Below are 23,804 nucleotides of genomic sequence, written 5' to 3' on the forward strand. Positions count from 1 at the left end.
CTTAAACCATGTGGTTTTACTTCCACCAAACCAAAAACAAAGGTGCACTTGGGGAAAAAAAAAATGATATGCACACGCTACACAGCTTCGTACACACTTGCGGTTAATCTTGTTCAATCTTATGATTTGGTTTATTCAATTTAACGGTCATAATTAAAGAAGGGTGTGTGGGTAGTTAAAAATGGTGTGCATGAGACTTATTAGGTAATCTTCAACCGAATGAGATATGTTTAGCCCTCCGTCCAAATTATAGTCCTGTAAAAAATTATTTTTTTAATGAACAGTGTCAAACCATATTTATATACCATCTCCAACCGAAAGGGGTTAATTATTTTAAATTTGTTCTTTAATTTTATTGGTTAATTAAATTAAACTGCTATATTAAAATAAAATTTCCAGACATATTTTGAGTGTCACTTGTTGTTAAATGTTATTTTAAGTTTCATGTTGTTAAGTTCTATTGACCAGATTAGACTCATGGTCAAACTGCAAGACGTTTGCTCTGCTCCCCCGTGGAATATAGGAACCTTAACGGGAAAATCTATGGAAGTAGTGGAAGTTATGGTGAGGAGAAGGATAAATATTATGTGCCTACAAGAAACTAAGTGGGTTGGTAGTAAGGCAAAGGATCTAGAAAACTCAGGGTTTAAACTTTGGTATTCGGGCACAAATAGAACGAGAAACGGTGTTGGCATCATCGTGGACAAGACCTTGACACAAGATGTTGTAGATGTCAAGAGGGTAGGAGATAGAATCATGGCAATCAAGATTGTAATAGGACAAGAACTTATCAATGTGATTAGTGCGTACGCACCTCAAGTAGGGTTGGATACGAGTTCGAAGGAGAAATTTTGGGAAGACCTTGGAGACTTGGTGCAAGGAATTGCTCAGACGGAGAAGTTATTTATAGGAGGAGATCTAAATGGACACGTGGGCAGGGAGACAGGCAACTATGGAGGTTTTCATGGTGGCCATGGTTTTGGGGAGAGAAACGAGGATGGGGAAGCTATCTTGGATTTTGCAATGGCATATGATCTCTTCTTAGCCAACACCTTCTTTAAGAAGAGAGAGGAACATGTGATCACCTAGGAATGTTGTAAAGCCTTATACAAGGAGAGGACCGATGAAAATGGTGAAAGGTATAGAAAAGCGAAGCAAGAGGCGAAGAAAGCGGTCAGAGAAGCTAAGTTAGCGGCTTACGACGATATGTATAAACGACTAGATACCAAAGAAGGAGAGTTGGATATCTATAAACTAGCTAGAGCAAGGGAAAAGAAGACAAGGGACCTAAACCAAGTGAGGTGCATCAAGGATGAGGATGGAAAGGTTCTTGCTACAGAGAACGCGGTTAAAGACAGATGGAGAGGTTATTATCATAATCTTTTCAATGAAGGACATGAAAGGAGTGCTTCTTTAGGGGAGTTGAGTAACTCAGAAGAGTGTAGAAACTACTCTTTTTATCGTCGAATCCGGAAGGAAGAAGTGGTTGTAGCTTTGAAGAAGATGAAGCATAGAAAAGCAATAGGCCCAGACGATATACCAATCGAAGTGTGGAAAGTTTTGGGAGAGACAGGTATAACATGGCTCACTGACCTTTTCAATAGGATTTTGAAAACGAAGAAGATGTCAAATGAGTGGCGAACGAGCACTTTGGTGCCTATCTACAAGAATAAGGGCGACGTACAAAATTGCATGAACTATAGGGGTATTAAGTTAATGAGTCATACAATGAAGCTCTGGGAGAGAGTCATTGAGCATAGATTGAGGCAAGAGACACGGGTTTCGGACAACCAATTCGGGTTCATGCCAGGGCGCTCAACCATGGAGGCAATCTATCTCTTACGAAGATTGATGGAAAGATATAGAGATGGGAAAAAGGATTTACACATGGTCTTTATAGATTTGGAAAAAGCGTATGATAGGGTCCCAAAAGACATTCTTTGGAGGATCTTAGAGAAGAAAGGAGTACGAGTAGCATATATCCAAGCTATAAAGGATATGTATGAAGGAGCAAAGACTGCCGTAAGAACTCATGAAGGACAAACCGAAAGCTTTCCCATAACTGTAGGATTACATCAAGGCTCATCCTTAAGTCCTTACCTTTTTGCGTTGGTAATGGATGAGTTAACAGGACATATTCAAGATGATATTCCTTGGTGTATGCTTTTCGCAGACGATATAGTGTTGATAGATGAAACTCAGGAAGGGGTAAATGCAAAGCTTAACCTTTGGAGAGAAGTGTTGGAATCTAAAGGTCTTCGCCTAAGCCGATCAAAGACAGAATATATGGAGTGCAAGTTCAGTGCAGATGGAGGCCAAAACGAGTTAGGGGTGAGGATCGGAGATCAAGAAATACCAAAGAGCGACCGTTTTCGTTACCTAGGATCTATCTTGCAAAAGAACGGAGAATTAGATGGAGATCTCAACCATAGAATACAAGCTGGATGGATGAAGTGGAAGAGTGCATCTGGCGTGTTGTGTGACCGCCGTATGCCACTGAAGCTCAAGGGAAAATTTTATAGGACGGCAATAAGGCCGGCGATGCTATATGGCACAGAATGTTGGGCGGTGAAGCATTAACACGTACACAAAATGGGTGTAGCGGAGATGAGGATGCTTCGTTGGATGTGTGGGCACACGAGAAAGGATAAGATTAGGAATGAGGATATCCGGGGTAAAGTAGGAGTAGCCGAAATTGAAGGAAAGATGAGAGAAAATCGGTTACGGTGGTTTGGACATGTGCAAAGAAGGCCTACTGACGCTCCGATTAGAAGATGCGACTATGGGACAGAGGTTCAGGGCCGAAGGGGTAGAGGAAGACCTAGGAAAACTTTGGAAGAGACTCTAAGAAAAGACTTAAAGTACTTGGATCTAACGAAGGATATGACACAGGACCGAGCACAATGGCGTTCTAAGATTCATATAGCCGATCCCACTCAGTGACTTGGATTTTCCAAGTCTCCAACCGAGAAGTTTTCCTCACTCGAAAAATTAAGGGAACACTACCCCAACCTACATGCTCCACTCAGAAAGCTTCAACATACAAGCTTCAACAAAAGAAAATTCAAAGAACTTAGCGAAGAAGGCTTTGGTGTATTTAACACAATACGTTGAAATGAAGGAAAACTTATTTATTGATATCCCCGATAAGCTACAAATATGTACATATACATGAGTCAAAATAAACAAACAAGATGGAGCCTTCACAAAGGTTGCTTAGGAGAAGTCTCAGCAGTCGGTAGAGCCCCAGAAAGAGAAGGCATCGGAGGGGGATCATTCGGAGCCTCAGTATTGGACAGAACCCTAGAAGGAGGAGGCATCAGAGGTTGATCATTTGGAGCTTCATTACGCGGTACAGCCCCAGAAGACGAAGGCAATAAATGCCTTTGGAACAAACCCACAAATCTCTGATGATCAAATAAAACCTGACCATCAGTTTCCTTCATCTGGTCAAGCTTCCTCTTCATGTTTGTAGCATAGTCATGTGCGAGCCGGTGCAACTGTTTATTCTCATGCTTGAGCCCTCTAATCTCCTGTTTGAGACTCATCACTTCGGCCGCCAATGATTCAACTTGGCGGGTTCGAGCAAATAGGCGTTGGGCCATATTAGACACAGAACCTGCACACTGAACACTGAGAGCCAGTGAATCCTTAACAGCTAACTCATCAGACCGTTTGGAAAGTAGTCTGTTATCTTTGGGAGTGAGAAGGTTCCTGGCCACCACCGCAGCGGTCATATCATTCTTCATCACGGAATCCCCAACGGTAAGAGGACCAGTAGGGGAGACGAAGGATGGGCGCCATATGTTGTCTGGAGAAGGCGGGGCTGCCTCTTCAACAAGGTTCAAGTCAAAACGACGGTCGGAGGGGCCAGACATTTTTCAAAGGTATTGAAGAGAGAAGAGGTCGGACAAATCAAGATCTTAGAAGTGCAAGAATTGAGCTTCTACTGGTGGAGATTCAAGTGTGCTTTGGAACTTAATGCCAGCCCCTATAAAAAGCTGCACTCGACGGAGCTTCAGACATCGAAGGGGCGCCTGCTCAGAAATCGAAGAGGCGTTTGCTTTCTCAAAAGCTGGGCTGCTTAGAGACCACGAGGGTTGATCTCATAAATCGAAGAGGTGTTTGCTTTCTCAAAAGTTGGGCTGCTCAAAGACCACGAAAGTCGATCTCAGAAATCGAAGAGGCGCTCGCTTCCTCAAAAGCTGGGCTCCTCAGAGACCACGAGGGCCGATCTCAGATTTCGAAGAGGCACCTACTTTTCCAGCCTTGTCAGCACCTGTCACACGCACACTCAGCTTTGCGGAAATTATGGGTATTCTGTCGAAGACTTCTGGGGAAGTAGAAAACACATGAATCTTACTGTCCAATCACCCACTTCCCACACGCAGCAATAGCTCATGGGTACCACAGATAACTTTGCCAAAGTTCTCTGCCAAAGTTGAGCACGTGAAGCTTGCAGCTCCCACTACATCGCTCTGACCAAGAAGGGTAAAAGAATAGCAAAGAAACAGCACTAACAAAGTTTAGACCCATAAATTTTGAAGGTCTAGCTACCATATTATTACCCACAAGGGTAAAGGAACAGTACCACTGTTGGATAATTGGAAAGTCCCTGTGTGTCAACCTCTGTGCCTCGTGGCAAGGTAGACTAGCAAACATGCCCAACCTTTACTCACATTCGAGAAAACACTCCCAATAAGATTGCTTGCTCCAAAATCGAAGAGGCACCGTCCTCCGAATCTCGAGAGCCAGACTCCCAACATGTCTACTTTCTCAAAAATCGAAGAGAGGGTAAAGGAACAGTACCATTGCTGGATAATTGGAAAGTCCCTGTGTGTCAACCTCTGTGCTTCGTGGCAAGGTAGACTAGCAAACATGCCCAACCTTTACTCACATTCGAGAAAACACTCCCAACAAGATTGCTTGCTCCAAAATCGAAGAGGCACCGCCCTCCGAATCTCGAGAGCCAGACTCCCAACATGATTACTTTCTCAAAAATCGAAGAGACACTGCTCCCCGAATCTCGAGAGCCAGACCCCCAGCATGATTGCTTTCTCAAAAATCGAAGAGGCATCGTTCTCCGAATCAATCGAAGAGGCGCTCGCTTTCTCAAAAGCTGGGCTGCTCAGAGACCACGAGGGCCGATCTCAGAAATCAAAGAGGCACCTTCTTTTCGAGCCTTGTCAGCACCTGTCACACGCACACTCAGCTTTGCGGAAATTATGGGCATTCTGTCGAAGACTTCTGGTGAAGTAGAAAGCACATGAATCTTATTGTTCAATCACCCACTTCCCACACGCAACAATAGCTCATGGGTACCACAGATAACTTTGTCAAAGTCTCTGCCAAAGTTGAGCACGTGAAGCTTGCAGCTCCCACTACATCGCTTTGACCAAGAAAGGTAAAAGAATAGCAAAGAAACAGCACTAACAAAGTTTAGACACATAAATTTTGAAGGTCTAGCTACCATATTATTACCCACAAGGGTAAAGGAACAGTACCACTGCTGGATAATTGGAAAGTCCCTGTGTGTCAACCTCCGTGCTTCGTGGCAAGGTAGACTAGCAAACATGCCCAACCTTTACTCACATCCGAGAAAACACTCCCAACAAGATTGCTTACTCCAAAATCGAAGAGGCACCGCCTTCCGAATCTCGAGAGCCAGACTCCCAACATGATTACTTTCTCAAAAATCGAAGAGACACTGCTCCCCGAATCTCGAGAGCCAGACCCCCACCATGATTGCTTTCTCAAAAATCGAAGAAGCATCGTTCTCCGAATCTCGAGAGCCAGACCCCCACCATGATTGCTTTCTCAAAAATCGAAGAAGCATCGTTCTCCGAATCTCGAGAGCCAGATACCACATACCACTTTTTCAAAGTGCTCTGACAGAGTTAAAACATGTGAAGTTGGCAGCTCCCACTACCGTGCTATGACCAAGCAGGGTAAAGGAATAGCATTACTACTTGTTGTTAGGGAGACTCCTATATATGTCGACCTCCATCCCCAACGGACAGGCAGACCTGCAAAAATGCTCAACCCTTCCTCATATCTGAGAGGGCACTCCCAACGAAGCCTTTCGAAATATTCAGCTTTCTTTCCCCCCGATAATACCTCTGCAAACAAGCTATACTAGAGCAAGAATATCTCATATCATCAGGGTTAAAAGCAAGAGTATCCCATATCATGCTTTTTCCCTGTCTTTTCCTTTGGCCTTGTTTTTACCTGCAAGACAAGGAGAAAGAGAGCAATCAGTCAGCACTTGAAATCAAGCTCCCAGCCAGGAACTGACAGCCTGGAACCCCTTACCTGATTACTTACCTGGCATTGCTCTCGAGTACTCATCTTCAACATCTTATGTTGCCAGGGAAGATACCGCATCTGCTTGAGGAACAGATAGGGCAAGTGCGAAGGATACAAGGAAGCATGTGGAGACAAGCGTAACAGCACACGTGTCGATCCATCCATTACTCTGTCAAAAGCAAAAGTATCCCATATCAGCAGGGTCGAACGTACTCTAGATTTGATGGACTTGTTTTGACCCTCAAATTCTTCAGTCGGCCTTATACTCTGGAGGAAACCAGAAAACCCTCCAGCTCAGTTCAAGAATAAGCCTGTGGAAAGTTACTTCTTCAAAAGCAAAAGTATCCCATATCATCTCTTCTCATTTTTCTTCTCTTTATCCTTCATGCTGCTGCAAGATGGGGAGAAGGTGAACAATCAGCCGGAGCTCTGATTGCTTACCTTGTCTGTCACCTCTTTCAGCAAATCCCCTAGCTCGGCGACTTGGGGGACTCCTACTACATGGTTTGTATCGCGCTTGACCAAGCCTGAAACTACAAGTAAGCTTCAAGTGAAATTGATACATTACCTTGTGCATCTCCACCAGTTAAAGATACCACCCCTGGATGGAGGAAGAGTACTTCCAGAGAAGCTGCCACATCTACCTATGAGACAGATAAGGCAAGTCGATACCACACTCCGATACTTAGAAGTTTCGTGATTACGAGATCATTCTCCCACAATATTTCCTAATGTCATTTGTACTCTAATGTCATTTGTACTAAATCATTCACTTGTACTCACTAAAGGAGAGCTTGAACCTATGTACTTGTGTAAACCCTTCACAATTAATGAGAACTCTTCTATTCCGTGGACGTAGCCAATCTGGGTGAACCACGTACATCTTGTGTTTGCTTTCCTATCTCTATCCATTTATATACTTATCCACACTAATGACCGGAGCAATTTAGCGAAGATCACAAAAAGCGACCGTTTTCGCTATCTAGGATCTATCTTACAAGAGAACGGAGAATTAGATGGAGATCTCAACCATAGAATACGAGCTGGATGGATGAAGTGTAAGAGTGCATCCAGCATGTTGTGTGACCGTCGTAGGCCACTGAAGCTCAAGGAAAAATTTTATAAGACGGCAATAAGGCCAGCGATGTTGTATGGCACAGAATGTCGGGCGGTGAAACATCAACACGTACACAAAATGGGTGTAGCAGAGATGAGGATGCTTCGTGGGATGTGTGGGCACACGAGAAAGGATAAGATTGAGAATGAGGATATCCGAGGTAAAGTAGGAGTAGCCGAAATTGAAGGAAAGATGAGAGAAAATCGGTTCCGGTGATTTGGACATGTGCAAAGAAGGCCGACTGACGCTCCGGTTCGAAGATGTGACTACGGGACAGAGGTTCAGGGCCGAAGGGGTAGAGGAAGACCTAGGAAAACTTTGGAAGAGACTCTAAGAAAAGGCTTAGAGTACTTGGATCTAACGGAGGACATGACACAAAACCGAGCGCAATGGCGTTCTAGGATTCATATAGCCGACCCCACTTAGTGGGAAAAGGCTTTGTTGTTGTTGTTGTTGTTGTTGTTGCATCTATCGTATTCACTTTATTTGATCATTTTAAGATTTTCGTAACTATTATTTTAATTTACATTTTTTTTCGCTAAATGTTATTCCTAAACGTGGACCTATTGATCCTACTTGATCGGATTGGTGGTGTTCACTTCAATGCGTTACTGTATTATATTCATACACATGTAAATAAATTAGTACAACACGACAAATTTCATTGAAAGAAATTAACAAAAGAAAAAAAAAGTAAGTTAGTGCAACACGATAAGTTTCATTCACTGGAATTAGCAAAAGAAAAGAGATGTCCAAAGACTTCGTCTTCCGTCTTTTTAATTTGGGAATTATTCTTGGGAAAAGGCCAAATTACAATTATACTCATGTATTCTACTTGAATTTTCACTTTCGCCCCTATAATTATTTTGTTGCATATTTTGTTCAAATCCGTCAACTATGACACAATTTCGAATTAAAAACTTGTTGAACTTCAAATTTGGAAATTAAAAAAGAATTTGTAGAAAAGGTAAGAAGTTATAGAAAGATGCAAGGTAAAAATTTACGAGTGGTAAAACTAGTAGGGTACCTTTTGTCGGACAGAGACGGTTGGGTCCTTTTGCAGCTGCTGAGGCCCAAAAAACGGGCTGTGTACTAGGCCAACTTTGACCAGCCCGGTAGCCCTTCGGTCATGTTTTGGCATGGTGGGTTCCACTAATTTTTGGTCCAGCCTTCGGTTGAAGATGAATTTTGTCCAAATCAGGTCATATTTTGGCCCTATAGCACCTTAGGCATTTTCATTAGAGATGGCCTTAGGATAAGCTTGTATGAGGGTATATCTAAGGCCATCTCCAACTGAATGGTCCAGAGGGTCAGATGGCCGAAAATAGCCTGAAAACCGTCTCCAACCGAGGGCTAGGTTAGAAAGCTGTGGAATCTGAGAGGACCCTATGGAATCGGAGAGGGTTAGAGGGCTAGCTGCATACAGCCAGCCAGCCAGCCCGAGGCTGGCTAGAAAAATCATCTTTCCTATCGGTTATAACCAACATGAATGCTTAAGAAAAAAAATTCAAATGAAACGATTAGCTGACGTTGCATTTGAATTTTTATTTTTTTTACAGTTTTATTATTATTTTTTATTTACAAAAAATTTCTTTTAACTTCTATTTTTCATATTTTTTTTAAATTCTATTTTTTTCCTATAACTTTTATTTTACAAAATTTGTTTCATATATTTTTTTTAAATTCCATTTTCTCCTATAACTTCTATTTCACAAAATTTGTTTTATTTTATTTTAAATTCTATTTTTTTCCTATAACTTCTAGCTGACGTCACCATGATGTCAGCTACCAACGGCTAACTAACGTCACTTAGCCATTGGATTTGAATTTAAGTTGTTGTAGTTTTTAAATTCAAGTTAATGTTGTTTTTAAATTTTATTTGTAGTTTTTAAATTTAATTCGTCGTTTTTAAATTTAAGTTGTTGTTTTTAAATATAAGTTGTAGTTTTTGAATTTAAGTTGTTGTAGTTTTTAAATTTAAATAATAAATTATGTTTGTCCCTTTGGCCCTCGGTTGGAGACGGAGGCAAATATGGCCTTGTACTGTTCATTAAAATATTAATATCTTGGAGGGCCAGAGGGCTAAAACGAGTCATCTGGCCAGCCATCGGTTGGAGATGGCCTAATGTTAGGGCCATGTTTAGCCCCCGTCCAGATTATACCCATGCAAGAAATTATTTTTTAATGAACAGTACCAAACCATATTTATATATCATCTCCAACCGAGCTGGCCAAAGAGCTATAGGCCAAAATATAGCCTGTTTTGACACAAAACCCATCTCCAACCGAGGGATACTATTTTTTAGCCCCCTCAGTAATTTATTATTTTAAGTTTGTTCTTTAATTTATTGGTTAATTGAATTATACAATCTCAATAATTTTTCGGATATGATTTTGAGTGACATGTATCAATAAATGTTGTTTAAGTTTCATGTTATTAAATATTTTAATTTTACTTGCATGTTAACAACTTAGACATTAATTCAAAGATCACAATTTAATTGAATTACAACTTAATTGAAATACATCTTAAATATTAAAACTACAACAACTTAGATATTAAAGATTACAACAAATTAGGAGTTTAAGGAGTGTGAAGAATTGAAGTAAAATTAGGTAAGATAGTATGGAAGGGGAAAAAAATAATGAGAGGAATTGTGTAGAAATAGCTTAGGTATTTATAGAAAGAAAAAAAAATAGAATTTTTAATTTTTTTTTAATTTCGTCCTTAAAAAAATCAAAATCTAACGGCTAGCTGACATCAGCTAGCTAGTGGGCTGTGACAGATTGGGCCCCTCAAATCGGGCTGGTTGGCTGGCTTCCTTTGGCCAGCCCGCAAGCCTTATGGCTATTTTATGGCCCAGTGGGTCCTGGAAGCCTTTTGGCCCTGCTCTCGGTTGAAGACAGATTTGTGTCAAAACGGGCTATATTTTGGCCTATGGCCCTTTGGCTGGGTCGGTTGGAGATGGCATAAATGAAATATCTGTGCTATGACACTCAAAGAATTTATCAAATATTGTCGTGAAAATTCTATGTTAGCAGACCCATACTTTTGCCAGAGCTCACTATCACGAGCACCTTTTCGTAGTGAATGGTGTGAAAAAATCAATTATGCTGGGATGTGCATGAACGTTATTCTTATAACTATTTTGACCTGACACATTCATCGGTATTGAAATTACTTGGTGCATTGCAGACAAGCTTAGTTGTTTTTTTTTTTGGTTGAAACAAGGATTCATAGAAGAAACCCAGGGCATAAAGCCAAAAGAACACTGAAAGCCAATCGACTAACCCAGAGACTTGAAGAAAAAGATAAACAGGACACATAAGATGCCTCTAAGAAGGAAACCAGCATCAGCCCGTCTACCCACTCAAAAAAAAACCCCCAACCCTTACATTGGAGGACACGTAATACCATCCTTGTTCAAAATCCCCACGAGAGAAGATAGAGGTCTCACAACCCAGCTGATGCGAGAATTACTTGACACACAAATTAAACCCTCTTTTTGACAATTGTAGTATAGATGTAAGCAGGGATCGTTCTAAACCGGGGATTAGGAGGGATTGCTAAATCACTTGAAAACTAATTTAAAAACATAAAAACAAAGTTAAAAATGTAAACAAAAGATTTTAAAACAAGAAAGTAAAAGGGGGATTTGAGTTTGGTGAAGTTGAAAGTAAAAATGAATAAACTAAAAACTTAAATAGATTTTAAACAAATTTGGGTTGAATGGATAATGGAAGGCTAGCTAAGGGGTTCTTCTCCACACATGTCTTGCTTGCATACAAAATGATTTCCAATTGCATTTCAATAACTTATTAATTCTCAACGCCCCAAATTAACCGTGAATTGCACTAATTAACCCTCAGTTTTTCCACAAGTTATTGGGTTGGATGATTGCATACGACAACCCAAAACATTCCCTACAAGTTCCCTACATGAATTGCATAATAGAGATACAAGCAAGAATCATTAAGTTCTATGAAAAACATAAGCATTGACGAGGCACTCGTTACTATGATTTGCATGAAACTTATGCCAAGGATTTACTTAACACAATCGTGACTAGCGACTTTTACTACTCATGAATATAAGTTCATAACGATTAGGTGAAATTCCCTTATACTCTAGCATCATATTTATGCATGCAAACTAAGTATGCATCCCTAATCAACATACATAAACATGTTATCAATCAAATAGATAAGTAAATCGAATTCATAACTTATGAAACGCAATTAAAAGTAATCAAATCATATTGCAAGCATTAACATGGTTTCGAATCCCCCCCTAGCCAAGGGGGGTTTAGTTCCTCATTATTACAAAACAAAGATAAACAAATTTAAACATTGAAAAACAAAGGAAAGAAAGCACCTAAACGTTCCAACGATCCATGTTGGATAGCAAGTGCGTCTAAGGACTTTTCTCCTTCTCTTTGCCGCAACAACAAGGTTGGAATGATGTTGAAGGGTTGGTTATTTGGAGGAATGGATGGGAAGGGGTTTAGATATGTAGGAGAGGCAAGGAAAGGCTTGGAGAATGGTTAATTTCTGGATCATTTGAATGAGGTTGCTGCCATGGTATTTATAGGAAGAGGATGGACATGTTTAATGTAAAAATCTGGTGGAATGAAGTAGGTAAGGCATGGCAAGGTGGAGAATTGTTGGTGAGGGTAGGTTTTGAGTCATCCACTCACATGTCATGGTGAGTTAAGCATTGCATCATCCACTCAAATGTCATGGTGAGTTAAGCATTACATCATCCACTCAAATGTCATAGTGAGATAGGCATTGCATCATCACTAAAAAAATCTGGTGGAAGTAAAACAAAGGGAAGGCCACGGCATTGATGAATTTTATGGGGTATGCATGGTTTTGAGTGAAGTTTTGGCCAATCCTTTTAGAAATTTATCCCTTCTTGCAACTTGTATTTGTTTCACCAGATTTTTAGCATGTTCTTAGCCTCTTTTGTCTTCAAATTCGTCCATCCATCTTGCTCATATCATATGTAATCCATTACAAGCTCAAAACTGCTCCAAAATGCACCAAAATGCACTTTCTTGCTACCTTAGCCCTTTGGACCTACAAACACACGAAAATGGCTTAAAGTACTAAAATAACTAAGAACTAATAACGTAAATGCAAGAAAACTAGTTAACTAAGTCGCATAAATATGCGTTTATCACCAGCCGAAGCCGCACATCTCCAGTGACAAGTTCCTCGTGACAAAGTCAGCCGCCATATTTACAGATTGTGGAATCCACGACCAGGAGCATGATTGAAAGGTCCTCCCCACCTCCCTTACACGAGTAAGGATAAGGAGGAGATCCCAATCACAACTCAGAGAGGGAGAGTTGAGAGATTGAATAATAACTTGCATATCCACCTCAATCACCACCTTCTTTAATTAAAGGTTCTTTACAAGTAAGCATCCTTCTAGTATTGCTAAAGCCTTCGCCATCGCTGCATTTACCGCATGGACCCTCACGCAACGCACCGCCCAACAGACCAAGGAACAATCCTTGACAACCACCCCGATGGAACCATATAGAGAATCCCTCATCCAGCAAGCATTGATGTTAATCTTGACCTTGTTAACTGAGGGAGGAGACCACAAAGAAGGATGAGGCAAACCTGGTAAGGGAGAGGTCTTGGTAAGGGCTGATGTACGAAGAGAGGTAGATGCCATAATAGAGGAATCTAGAGCAGTGGCGATAACGCGAATAGTTCTGTAGGGAAAAGGGTTGGTCGTATTGAAAACTGCATAACATCGGGCTCTCCAGATAAACCAGCAAGTAAACGCCAAGAGTGAAATAACATGGTTTATGTCTTCCTTTCTCCCCTGAACTGAATTGACAACCGAGCAAAACCAATTTGCCAAATTGGTGATAGAACTCTGATTAATTTGAAGGTGCAATGGGCCACTATACCACACTCATGAAGCCCACGGGTAGAGAAGAATGATATGCTCAATGGTCTCATCATGTTTAATGCTTATGTAGCACAGGGGGGACGAAGCACATTGCCGTAAAAAGAGATTGAACTTGGTTGCCCAAGAATCACGGAAACCCCTCCAAAGGAAACTCCGTATCTTGGGGGGGGGCTTTACATCTCGAAATCCAGTCCCACACCCGAGGGTCAATGGTACAAAATGAGGTAGGGCGATCATGTCTAAGTGGAGGATGATTGTTATAGCACCAACTATAATCGGACTTCACCGAATATAAGCCATTCCTTTCAAAAGGCCAGATTAGCTTATTGGGAATTGTATATGGCCCGGTATGGATATTTAAAATGGCAACACGGTCCGCCTTCGGAATGAAGTCAGAAATAAGAGTAAGATCCCAATTCCTCGATACAGGATCAAGGAACTCAGCCACTTTTGACTCGGTGAAGATATCTGAATGTAGGGGAGGGGAAGGGTGTCCCATAGGGATGCCCAAGACCTAATTATCTGTCCAGAATCTAACTTCGTGCCGCCCCAAAATTTTCCATCTAGCTTCCTTGAGGATGAGCTCTCTCACTTCTAGTAGACTAGCCCAAGCCCAATAGGTCATTCCACCTTTCTAAGCCTCTAGAAAAGAGACATTATGAAAATAAGGCTCCTTTAAGACCCGAGCCCACAAGGAATCAGGATCATGAATCAACTGCCAACATTGTTTCGCTAGCAAGGCAATGTTAAAATCTTTGAAGTTTCGGAACCCATTCCTCCATCCCGCTTAGGGCGACCCATGTCTGTCAATTTTATCCAGTGTATCCCCCAATCTTTGTCCACTCCCGCCCACCAAAACCTCGCCACCACCACATTAATTTCATTGCACAGCTTGTCCATCAATCGAAAAACACACATTGGATACATAGGTATTGCTGTAAGCTCAAGAAGGTACTCAAGAAAGCCGAGAATGAAATTCGACCATATGAATCCACTGAATGTAAGTGCAAACATCTTGTTAGCTTAAATTGTTATATATTTACATGAGATAATTTGTAGAAAAAATGTTTGGGAGGATCTAGAGCGAGATAATTGTTTGCACAATTTGTTTAAATTACAAATAGATATAGAGCTTCTAGCTTAATGGTGACCCATTGATCCAAGAAAGGGCCAATTGATCTTTCTGAGTCCAGTCTTCATATTCAGGATTGATAGTAGTAAGGTTGCCAGCATCATCCTTGAGAAAGGGGGCAGGACATTCTGAAGACCATCAATAAAATGCATCAGGCGGCAACTCTTGAGAGTGGGTACAATTTGAGCGAGCCAAAGAGGGTAAGACATTAGGGAAGGTGGAAGAATCGGTGGAAGAATGAGCGTTAGTAGTAAAAGCAATGAGAGTAGAGAAGAGAGAAAAAAAATTGGACGATGAGTCAAGTACTTTGATGCCATGAAAGATTAAGCACTGCAGAAAAGAACATCAAGAGGATTTTGGTTGAACTTTGGATAATTTACATTGATCTCAGTACATAGTATTTATACAGTTTTACAAAGGCTTTACGAGGGTTGACAATTTGCACAAGGAAAGATTCAACAAATCAATATTTACGTAAAGTGAAGCTTGATAAGGCAAATGAATGTAATCATGAAACCATCTTTTAAATAGATGATTTCGTGCTCAGCATCTTGTCTATCAAGGGTATAGTCACTAAGGCCTGGTTGATTTGGTGGGTGATATTGGATTGGAGTGGGTAGATTCAATATACATTGAAGTAAGAAAAGGATGTCAACTTCCAATTCTTTTCCTTCCACCTTGATACGAATTTTTTTTTTTTAAGAAAAAAAGATTTTTTATTGTAAAGAAATAATAAAAATACAAGAGCGGACAAGAAGTTCGCAGAAGCACAAACAAAACAGAATAAATAGCAACATTGCCGTGATGCTTAGAAACTATGAAAACAACACAAAACTAACTAATAACTGCATTCTAGTTACGCAAAATTTCTAAAAAAGACAAATCTCTAAATTATGTAGTAACTGATGCCCACGTAAATGATCATAACTGAATTTGTCCCAAAGATCCTCCTTTTTACTGACTTTGTAGTCTTCAAAATTCAGTTTGTTTCGTTTTATCCAAATGATCCAAAAGATAGCTGAAACTATACATTCTCACTTAATTTTCTTTTCATTTTCTGATGATTTATGTTTCTCTACCATAAAAGAATAACAATGTCAATGTTTCTTAACCATAAGAGAATAACAATGTTTGAGTAAAACCCAACTGATATCTTAGTAGGATTGAAAGGGAGAAGTTTTAGAAATTACTAATCCATATTTGATGCAGCCTAGCTGCCCAAGACAATTAATATGGTCTATGTATTAAACATGTTGTTGGTGGTTTTTCATCTTTCAAAGTCATTATTAATTAGATGTCTAGAAACTATAAGCTTTATTATTAAATATTTATCTTATCAATGTATTGTAATCTCCCTATTTAAAGGGTTCCATATATAAGATTAAGTAGTTAATTGAGTGAATTATAGTTAATCCAAGAAGAGAGTGAGTTTTGTCCCTTCACAAACCAAGTGTTAGACTTGGTCATGTTGAGTGAATCACGATTATCAATGTGAGTGATTCCGTTGTCCCTGGTTGAGTGATTCCCAAGTTCTATCCCCGGAGCGACCCCGAGTGAATCTGTTGCCCCTGGTTGAGTGATTCGTAGGTCTCTATCCCCCGTCTCCTTGAGAGTCCATTGGTTCTCTACTGCGTCAAGTGGTATCAGAGTAGGTTTTCCACTGTTCGTCGTCCCGTAGAGACAATCGTCTTTTTGATTGGTACTGTAGTAGCCTTTTGGTTGGGTATTGGAGGCGCTCAACCTACAGGAACTGTTCATGATATTTAAAAAAGGGTGGGGGTTTTTACGAAACTTCGCCCTAATCAACAAATAAAAATCAATTAATGAAATAAAAAAAATGTGGATGATTTGTATATAGACTTGTATAACCTTTTTGTTTCTTTTCTATTACCTCTTTTGTTCTATTTATATCATACTAAATTTATTATTGTTACTATAGAAGAGTGTCTTTTATAACGACAAAAAAGATCATAGGAGAGATTTTTCATCTGTTTGAATATTGTTGATGCACAAAATCAGTGGGGACTTTGGTACAACAGAAAATGTTAAGTTTGTGACCTTCACCAGATTGCTCCGGTCACTAGTGTGGATAAGTATGTAAATGGATAGAGACAGAGAAGCAAACACAAGATGTACGTGGTTCACCCAGATTGGCTACGTCCACGGAGTAGATGAGTTCTCATTAATTGTGAAGGGTTTACATAAGTACATAGGTTCAAGCTCTCCTTTAGTGAGTACAAGTGAATGATTTAGTACAAATGACATTAGGAAATATTGAGGGAGAATGATCTCCTTTTATATAAGAGAGTTTCTAACTTTGTTTTGACATTGACACATGTCGTGTTATGATTGGCTTCTGATGTTGACACGTGTTGCGCTATGATTGGCTTCTGATGTCGACACATGTCGCGTTGTGATTGGCCTCCTGGTTGGAGGGAAACTCTTTTAGGTCCTTAACGGTATAACGTTGACCGGTGCTCAGTAGTTTCAGGATTGGTCAAGTATGGTACAAACACTACTCCCCTAAGTTCCCGAGTGAGGGAAGCTCCTCGGTTGGGGACTTGCAAGATCCAAGCCATTGAGTAATCACGAAACTTCTAAGTACCGAAGTGTGGTATCGTTTTCACTTGCCTTATCTGTCTCATATATAGATGTGGCATCTTCTCTGGAAGTACTTTTCCTCCATCCAGGGGTGGTATCTTTAACTGGTGGAGATGCACAAGGTAATGTATCAATTTCACTTGAAGCTTACTTGTAGTTTCAGGCTTGGTCAAGCGCGATACAAACCATGTAGTAGGAGTCCCCCAAGTCGCCGAGCTAGGAGATTTGCCGAAAGAGGTGACAGACAAGGTAAGCAATTAGAGTTCCAAGTAATCAGTCCCAGATCAAAAGTTTGATTTCGAGTTCCGGCTGATTGTTCTCATTCTCCCTATCTTGCAGGCAGCAAGAAGGATAAAGAGAAGAAAATGAGAAGAGATGATATGAGATACTTTTGCTTTTGAAGAAGTAACTTTCCATAGGCTTATTCTTGAACTGGGCTAGAGGGTTTTCTGGTTTCCTCTAGAGTATAAGGCCGACTCAAGAATTTGAGGGTCAAAACAAGTCCATCAAATCTAGAGTACGTTCGACCCTGATGATATGGGATACTTTTGCTGTTGACAAAGTAGTGGATGTATCGGCACGTGTTATGTTACGCTTATCTCCACATGTTTCTTTGTATCATTCTCACTTGCCCTATTTGTTCCTCAAGCAGATGTGGTATCTTTTCTGGAAGCATAAGATGTTGAAGATGAGTACTCGAGAGCAATGCCAGACAAGTAATCAGGTAAGGGGTTCCAGGCAGTCAGTTCCTGACTGGAAGCTTGATTCCAAGTACTGACTGATTGCTCTTTTTTTCATTATCTTGCAGGTAAGAACAAAGCCAAAGGAAAAGATAGGGAAAAAACATGATATGGGATACTCTTGTTTTTAACCCTGATGATATGAAATACTCTTGCTCTGGTATGGCTTGTTTGTAGATATATTATCGGAGGGAAAATAAGCTGAGTATTTCGAGAGACTCTGTTGAGAATGCCCTCTCGGATGTGAAGAAAAGTTGAGCATTTTTTTTATTTGCAGGTCTGCCTGGTTGTGGAGGATGAAGGTCGACATATATAGGAATTGTCCCAACAACGAGTGGTAACACTGTTCCTTTACCCTTCTCGGTTATAGCAATGTAGTGGGAGCTGCAAGATTCACGTGTTTTAACTTTGTCAGAGCACTTTGAAAAAATGGTCTGTGGTATCTGGAAAGCTGATGTTGTGTGTGAAGATTGCAGATAAGCTTTATCCAAGGAAATCTGGCTCTCGAAGTTTAGAGGGTGCCTCTTCGATTTTCGAACAAGCAATCATGTCGGGGATCTGGCTCTCGAGATTCGGAGAACGGTGCCTCTTCGATTTTTGAGAAAGCAATCCTGTTGGGAGTCTGGCTTTTGAGATTCAGATAGCGATGCCTCTTCGATTTTTGAGAAATCAATCATGTTGGGAGTCTGGCTCTCGAGATTCGAAGAGCGGTGCCTTTTCGATTTTTGAGAAAGTAATCCTGGTGGGAGTCTGGCTCTCAAGATTCGGATAGCGGTGCCTCTTCGATTTTTGAGAAAGCAATCCTGGTAAGAGTCTGGCTCTCGAGATTCGGGGAGCGGTGCCTCTTCGATTTTTGAGAAAATAATCCTGTTGGGAGTGTTTTCTCGATGTGAGTAAAGGTTGGGCATTTTGGCCAGTCTACCTTGCCACGAAGCACAGAGGTTGACACACATAGGGACTTTCCAGTTATCAAGCAGTGGTGCTGTTCCTTTACCCTTATGGGTAATGGTAGGGTAGCTGGACCTTCAAAATTTATGTGTCTAAACTTTGTCAGAGACCTTTAGCAAAGTTATATATGGCACCCAAGAAGCTGATATTGCGTGTGGGGATTGTCGACATATTTTACTCAGGAAAATCTGCTTCTCGAAATCCGGAGAGTGGTGCCTCTTCGATTTTTGAACAAACGGCCCTGCTGCCCTTTCTTTTATAAGGGCACCAATTGGGTGCAAGAAGTACATTCAAAAAGTTATTGCTTGTAGGAATTTTCCTCTTATTTTCATACTTCAGAGATTTGTTGGACCTCATTTCTCCTTCATCATTTCTGAAAATGTCTGGCCCATCCGACTGTCGTTTTGACTTGAACTTTGGTGAAGAGGCAGCCATGCCTCCTCAAGACAACATATGCCGCCCATCCTTCTTATCCCCTACTGGTCCTCTTACTGTTGGGGATTCTGTGATGAAGAATGATATAACCGCTGTGGTGGTGGCCAAGAATCTTCTCACTCCCAAAGATAACAAACTACTTTCCAAAAGGTCTGATGAGTTGGCTGTTAAGGATTCTCTGGCTCTCAGTGTTCAGTGTGCAGGTTCTGTGTCTAATATGACCCAACGCCTATTTGCTCGAACCCGCCAAGTTGAATCATTGGCGGCTGAAGTGATAAGTCTCAAATAAGAGATTAGAGAGCTCAAGCATGATAATAAACAGTTGCACAGGCTCGCACATAACTATACTACTAACATGAAGAGGAAGCTTGACCAAATGCAGGAATCTGATGGTCATATTTTACTTGATCGTCAGAAGTTTGTGGGTTTGTTCCAAAGGCATTTATTACCTTCGTCTTCTAGGGCTGTACCGTGTAATGAATCTCCAAATGATCAATCTCCGATGCCTCATCCTTCTGGGGTTCTGTCCAGTACTGAGGCTCCGAATGATCACCCTCTGGTGCCTTTTCTTTCTGGGGCTCTGTCGACTGCTGAGACTTCTCCTGAGCAACCTTTGTGAAGGCTCCATCTTGTTTGTTTATTTTGATTCATGTATATGTACATATTTATAACTTATCGGAGATATCAATAAATAAGCTTTGCTTCATTTCAATGTATTGTGTTAAATACACCAAAGCCTTGTTCAATAAGTTCTTTGAATTATTCCTTTTGTTGAAGCTTGTATGGTGAAGTTTTGTGAGTGAAGCATGTAGGTTGAGGTAATGCACCCTTAATTTCCTGAGTGAGGAAAACTTCTTGGTTGGAGACTTGAAAAAATCCAAGTCACTGAGTGATCGTGAGACTTCCAAGTATCAAGATGCAGTAGCATACGGTAGGAGTCCTCCAAGTCTCCGGTTGAGGGAGTTGATGAATGAGGCATTTCCTTTCTAAGTGGTAGCCCAAAACTCCTACTTTATATATATTTGTTACGAAAGTTGTTGGGCCCAAAGAAGAGGAAGCCTAGGCAATTTTTTTTTTTTGAAATTTTTTTTGAATTTTTGAATTTTTTGAATTTCCGAATATATATATATATATATATATATTAAGCTTTGTAGGTGAAGCTTTGGTGTTGAAGCTTTGTAGGTGAAGCTTTGGTGTTGAAGCTTTGTAGGTGAAGCTTTGAGATTGAAGCTTTGTTGGGTACCATGAATTGATTTTGCTTCACACTATCTTGATTAAGAGTGTGTGAAGCTTTTGTGCATTAAGCTTTTATGGGTGAAGCTTTTGTAGGTTAAGCTTTGGAGTTGAAGCTTTTGTTGGGTACCATGAATTGATTTTGTTTCACACTATCTTGATCAAGATAGTGTGAAGCTTTTGAGAATTTGTAGTTGCCATCCATTTGTTAAAGCTTTTGTTGGTGAAGCTTTGTTGGGTACCATGAATTGATTTTGCTTCACACTATCTTGATCAAGATAGTGTGAAGCTTTTGAGAATTTGTAGTTGTCCTCCATTGATGAAGCTTTGTTGAATTTCCCTTTTTTTTTGGGGGGGGGGAAACTAGAAATTTGAAAATGTGGGAGAGACAACATATACAAATTTTGCTTCCACACTGTTGAGCAAGAGATTGTGATGCAAGCCACACCTTGTAGTAGTCGAAGGTTTGGATGAACCATATAAATTGAATTTTCTTTGAACAGTCTTGATCAAAAGTGTGTGAAGCTTTCTACGAGTTGTAGTTGCCCTTCATTGATGAAGCTTTTGTTAGCACCATAAATTGGTTTTGCTTCACATTGTCTTGATCAAGAGTGTGTGAAGCTTTTGAGAATTGTGGTTGAACTCCTATGATGAAGCTCTTATTGGCACCATAAATTGGTTTTGCTTCACACTGTCTTGATCAAGAGTGTGTGAAGCTTTTGAGAATTGTGGTTACCCTCTATTGATGAAGCTCTTGTTGGCACCATAAGTTGGTTTTGCTTCACACTGTCTTGATCAAAAGTGTGTGAAGCTTATGAAGCTCTTGTTGGCACCATAAGTTGATTTTGCTTCACACTGTCTTGATCAAGAGTGTGTGAAACTTTTGAAAATTGTGGTTGAACTCCTTTGATAAAGCTCTTGTTGACATTATAAATTGGTTTTGCTTCACACTTTCTTGATCAAGAGTGTGTGAAGCTTTTGAGAATTGTGGTTGCCCTCCATTGATGAAGCTCTTGTTGGCACAAAAAATTGGTTTTGCTTCACACTGTCTTGATCAAGAGTGTGTGAAGCTTTCTACTAGTCGTAGTGTTTGCATTGTTACAGAGGAGAAATGTCTGAAGCAGATGCAAGAGGGCTGAATAGCTTGATCTTCGTATGCCATGCACTGAAGTTGTTGTTAGCTTGCAATAAGACTTTGTTGGTGACTATAACTCTTGTTGGGCATAAGTGCTCCCCTAGTTGAGTTGTCAAGCTTGAGGGTTTTTGATTATTTGTGAATGTTAGGAGTTCACATGTACAAGTTGTACCACTCGTCTTCTGGTAGACGGAATGAATGGTGAGTTGCTTTCATCACTTGGTTGGTGGTACGAAGGTAAGTTCCTTCTTCACCAAGTTGGTGGCATGAATGGCAAGTTGCCAAATGATATTAGAGTACAGGTTGTACATTTCATCACCTAGTTTGTGGCATGAAGGAGAGTACGAGTTGTACATTTCATCACCTGGTTGGTGGCATGAAGATAAGTTCCTTCTTCACCTGGTTGGTGGCATGAGTGGCAAGTTGCCAAATATTAGAGTACATTTCATCACCTGGTTGATGGTATGAAGGAGAGTATGGCTTATACATTTCATTACCTGGTTGGTAGCATGAAGATGAGTTCTTTCTTCACATTTCATCACCTGGTAGGTGAGAATAAGGGCAAGGTGTCGAGGCACATTGTAGCAAGTGTCGAATGACACAAAGTATGTTGAACCCTTTCGAAGCACAGTTGGCTTATGTATGAATGTGTTGGAATGTATGATTGAACAAATGTATTGTGAAGTTGGTCGTTTATTTGTATAATCTTGTTGACATATACTTAGACTTTGTTTCATGTTGGAAGCATTCATGTTGAAGCTTTAAACCCGAGTGTTTCATTGCTAGGAGTGTAAGAGGATTAGGATAGAGTTGTCTAAATCACATCTTTATTGAATTCATGCCAAATAGTCTTCGTTACATAGGATGCCGAACGGTTGAAGCTTAACACTTGTACAAAGTGAGTTTACTTGTAATAGTACTTCAAGTGATCAGCGTTCCATGGATGGCCAAAGGTCTTGCTATAGGAGCTTCTAAGCTTGTAGGTGCTAGGGCGATTGATGCCAACAATTTCAAACGGTCCATCCCAGTTTGGACTAAGTGTTCCTTCACTCGGGACTCTGTCGGAGAGTAATCTTTTCTTCAATACCTAGTCCCCCACTTTGAAAAAACGAGGTTTGACCCTTGACTCATAGTAGTTGGTGATGCGCTGCTTGTAGGCAACATTCCTCAAGTGATCCTGGTTTCTGTGTTCCTCGACTAAATCTAAGCTGAGGGTAAGTTGTTTATCATTTTCGCTTTGCACGTAGTTTTGGACTCGGAATGTTGGCTTCAGCTCAAATGAATGAGAGTACGGGTTGTACATTTCATCACCTGGTTGGTGGCATGAAGATGAGTTATTTCTTCACATTTCATCACCTGGTAGGTGAGAATAAGGGTAAGGTGTCGAGGCACATTGTAGCAAGTGTCGAATGACACAAAGTATGTTGAACCCTTTCGAAGCACAATTGGCTTATGTATGAATGTGTTGGAATGTATGATTGAATGAATGTACTGTGAAGCTGTTCGTTTATTTTTATAGTCTTGTTAACATATACTTAGACTTTGTTTCATGTTTGAAGCATTCATGTTGAAGCTTTGAACCCGAGTGTTTCATTGCTAGGAATGTAAAAGGATTAGGACCGAGTTGTCTAATTCACCTCTTTATTGAATTCATGCCAAATAGTCTTCGTTACATAGGATGCCGAACAGCTGAAGTTTAACACTTATACAATGTGAGTTTACTTGTAATAGTACTTTAAGTGATTAGCGTTCCATGGATGGCCAAGGGTCTTGCCATCAGAGCTTCTAAGCTTGTAGGAGCCAGGGCGACTGATGCCAATAACTTCAAACGGTCCATCCTAGTTTAGACTAAGTGTTCCTTCACTCGGAACTCTGTCGCAGAGTAATCTTTTCTTCAATACCCAATCCCCCACTTTGAAAGAACGAGGTTTGACCTTTGAGTCATAGTAGTTGGAGATGCGCTGTTTGTAGGCGACATTCCTCAAGTGAGCTTGGTTTCTGTGTTTCTCGACTAGATCTAAGTTGAGGGTAAGTTGTTTGTCATTTTAGCTTTGCACGTAGTTCTGGACTCGAAACGTTGCTTGCTCAAGCTCAAATGGGACAACTGCCTCTGTACCAAAGGCAAGTGAGAATGGGGTTTCTCCTGTTGACGTCCGATACGAAGTGTGGTATGACCAACAAACTTGGGGTACAAATTCTGGCCAACAACCTTTAGCCTTGTCCAA

This window comes from Malus sylvestris, chromosome 5 (assembly GCF_916048215.2).
Source record: "Malus sylvestris chromosome 5, drMalSylv7.2, whole genome shotgun sequence".
Taxonomy (NCBI): Eukaryota; Viridiplantae; Streptophyta; class Magnoliopsida; order Rosales; family Rosaceae; genus Malus; species Malus sylvestris.